General features: G+C 39.9%; 1 protein-coding gene across 1 annotated transcript in view; it reads right to left on the bottom strand.

Moving 5' to 3' along the window:
* The window catches only part of VWA8 (von Willebrand factor A domain containing 8), a 193,131-nt gene extending 189,236 nt beyond the window's left edge, over positions 1–3,895 (bottom strand). The window contains exon 1 of the mRNA XM_026859729.1: positions 3,877–3,895. The gene's annotated coding sequence lies outside the window, so the exon portion shown is untranslated. The remainder of the gene's footprint in view (positions 1–3,876) is intronic.
* Positions 3,896–3,978: the final 83 nt, after the last annotated feature.

Genomic DNA, 3,978 nt, shown 5'->3' with positions numbered 1-3,978 from the left:
CCCCCCCCCAATCCCCTTCCTCCAGAACCACAAGTCAATAATGTTAGCATCACTGCAATCCAGGCTGCCATCTACAACCAAACTGGCCACTGTTTTTCCTGACTTGTGAGCAGCAGATGAAGTGAAGAGTTACCAGGCTCTCTGGCACGTGTGTTACAAAATTTTTACCAACACAGTCTAGAAACTACCAAAAGCAAATGCACAATGCCAGATTGCCCTCCTAGCAAGTATGTGGATGGTCAAAATCCCCATGAGCACAAGGTTGCATGAGTGGGAGGTTTCTGCTTGCTGTCTGTAGAAAGCGATATCCACTACCTCCTCTTAGTCATAGGGTAACAGATGCCCACCGCATCCCCAGTGTTCCCTTTCAAATCTTCTGTGGACAGTGTTACTTATGTGAAAAATTAGCTCATAGTGTTTTAAAACTGTATGTAGATTCCTGAAGTACAGTTTGGTCTGTGCAGAAAAGCCTATCAGTCTATTATAAACTGAGCTTAGGTATCTAATACATAATTCAATAATGTATTCCAACTAAAAAGAAACTACAACTGAAAATCGATAGAATTGTTTTTTAAAACTTCCCACTTACTGAAAAGATAACCAAAATAGACAAAACAGCTTTAAAATTCACTATGGCATCTCCTACGCAACTATCCTGAGTCCTTGAGTTTGCCAAGCAGGTTCAACTACAGCCTTATGTAGAAATGGGCAGGACTTGCTGAACACATCAACAGGACTCTAACAGTTGCTAAATAGGAATATTTAAATTTTGAACTACTGCCACATATTAAAACTCAGTAGCTATTTACTGACATCTACTCATAGAAACAACGGTGAAACCCTACCGAAGAGTGTACAGAAGCTTATCTGCCTGACAGCTCATCCCTTTCTTCTAGCTATATCAGCATGACTAATAAAAGACACTATTTTTTTGCCACCAACCTTTTCTCTCTTAAATGTTAGAATAATTTGAAATAACTCGGGCATAACTCTGCAAACTTTCACAACAACTGGCTCCGAAAATTCCATCTTCATTTGCTGCCCTTTCAAGTTGTTCTGACACAACTGTTCATAAGGCCTCACCGTAAATCAAATAACTGGAATTGTTTCAGTCACCACAAAGCAGCCCCAAGTACAACTACAGAGGCAATGAACAATAGCAGGAATGTTAAGATGAAGGAATGACATCTCCTAACAGGTTTTGCCAGTGAAAAAAAATATTGCCAAAACCACACTCCAAGCTGTCAACATATGAACTTCTACGAGATAACAACACAGGTAAAGTGAGAAAAGGGAATGTGCTGGAAAGCATTTACTGTCATCATCAACCGTTTTTTTAGTCTTTGGACAGGGATAGACCCAGAAGAAGAAAACCCCCCAAACCCTTCTAAACACATGGTCCCATTCATAGTCTTCTTTCAGATTATAAATTTTTACTACAATCCCTTAGATCCTGTACGCTATTAACATTACAGGATTCTGAAGTCTGATACAATTTTCCTAACTGACTGTGCAGATACTCTTTTATGTATTACGGAGATCTTTTAGGCTTTAAACATGGGTTTGATTAGGAACTGGGACTGATCAGGTCTTGGAAAGTATAGGAAGTGAAACTAGAGAGACAGAGCTGCAGAAACAGTGAATGAAGCTAGTTTGGTCTACACAAGGGACAAAGTGTAATTTGTTTTATGTACACTGAGCAGCAAAGCACATGAGACCCTCATTTGCCTATAATATCTGACTGGCAATGATTTTTATTTTTCCAACTCTTTATTTTTCAACAAATTCAGCGTTTGTTCCCACCAACCCCTTAAAGCATCTCTGATAGTGTATTCCATCAGATTTTTTCAAAAGTTTCACATTACATACAGATAGATGCAAATAATTAAATGTCAGTGAACTGAGTTACGTAGAACTTCTTTGTTCAACTCATGCTGTGTTTAAAATAATTAATCACAAATAACTCAACAGTCAACAAAAGCTTGATTCTTTTCAGTATTTTGGAAGGAAGCATGAAACCTGCATTAAAAATTAATCATAGTCATCCTTCCACAACATTTTTTACTACAAATTAAGTTTCCCTCATTAATAAGTTGTACAACTCTTCCTAGATATTCCCACCACCCATTAGACACTGAGTGACTCTGTCTTTCACTTCTGAGATTTCTCTTAAGCTTTACCACTAGATAGTTCTAGCAGTTCCTCCACAGCCCTCAGTGCACCAGCAAGCCATATTCGCATTACAAAGACAGGGATGAAAAACTAAGCATGGTCCTTCACATATAGCAGGACAAAATCAGGCAGCAGATTCTCCCTTACACATAAAAGGTACCATCACAGACAGTAAATCTGATCTGGCACGGATGTCAGATCCAAATTACTGGGTAGAAAACAATTTGCTGTTTACTTGACTGTTAACAGCATTCATCCTTTTCAAAAATATTTTCTTTACCAGTAGGGAAGAGACATGCAACTTCAACACTGCTTATAACAAGATTTGTAATTACAGCAGCTACATAGAAATAGCAAAACCAAGTATTACATACAAAATTTCAGACCATCTCTTTGAAACATCAGTAACGTCAAAGGAGTGATAGGGCCTGCAAGAGGACATCCATCTTTAAAACAAAATTAATTTTAAAAACCCAAAAAACCCCAAATAATAGTTAGTATTCCTAATATCAAGGTCCTAAATTCACAGGAGCACAGAAAGCACTATAATGAATGTCTCGGGTGATGGGATGGCAAATATCCCTGATATTATCTCTTAGCCTGCCTTTAACGAGACACAAGATTGTATAGAGCTTTGAGATTTAAATATTTCTACCAAAACTATTTTCATCATTTATTGCAACTGGAAATACTCCTATTATTCATATACATATACAGAGTATTAATGCATATTGCTAAGTTACACTCAGTTACGCTCCATAGCGCATGGAAATTATTAATTATTTTTAGTAATACTGCATTTTCTACCATCCCATTTTGATTAATTTCTTCTTGTTTTTAAGTTTACCCATCCCAACAAAGGGCTGTAAAGTACTGAGCTACCTTCTTCAGGTGCTTGTTTCACACAGAGTTAACTGCTCCCTTTTATTCCTATTTGCTTTAAGATAAATAACCCTGGTTTTCTTAGTACTTTTCACAAATAAAATATTTTCTATTCAAAAATTCCTGAAATAATTTTATGGTTATCAATTATTCAAAGGCTTCCTTCTTGAGAAACCTTTGAGAAACCAAACATATTTAAAGAAATTAACTAGTCAACTAATAAACAACAACAACAAAAAGTTAATGGTTTCAAAGGGGTGTAATTGAGTTTTAGCAAGGACCCCACCATGAGAATCACTTGCTGTCATTCTATCTCCCTAATTCAGAGCTGCTTATCACTCGCTCTGTATTTAGTAGCTTTGTTGCTTTTGGCCTTCATCCAGAGAAGTGCCAGCTACCACAGAGATATGTCACCGTTTCTAAACGCCACTTCTGGTCTGTAAGGACGCGTCATCTGTCTCAAAGGTCACCAGAGGATATTCCAGGACAGTTCAGGTCATCCTTCCTAGCATGTGCAAGCTCAAGGTCATCCCCCTATCTCATTACCGTAGGCTGCGAGCACATCCAAACACGCAGCAGCCTTGGCAGCCCCCGACACGGCTATGGCTGTGCCTGAGCGGGAGGACAGTGCCAGGCAATGCAGAAACGGAAAGCATCGCAAGGTGCTAATAAGCCGCTTGATGGAGACGAGCAGTTCTCACAGGTACAGGCTGCGGGGCCGCTCCTTGGAAACACTGTGGGAGAGAAGCTATGGAAAGCCACACGGAGCGTCCCTGCGAGCCTGCGACTTAAGTCCGCCCTCTCTTCTCATGCAATACTCACGAGCACGAGAAGAAACAGGGACGTTAGCGCGGAGTGCGCAAACCAGCAGCCCGTGAGGTGGTAACCCGCCTCCAGGCCTCCCCCGGGCCGCCCGCCTCCCCG

Source organism: Athene cunicularia (assembly GCF_003259725.1).
Source record: "Athene cunicularia isolate RWA chromosome 1 unlocalized genomic scaffold, athCun1 chr1_part1, whole genome shotgun sequence".
NCBI classification, from domain to species: domain Eukaryota; kingdom Metazoa; phylum Chordata; class Aves; order Strigiformes; family Strigidae; genus Athene; species Athene cunicularia.
Note: the sequence above shows the minus strand (reverse complement) of the source record. Positions and strands in the feature narration are given on the sequence as shown.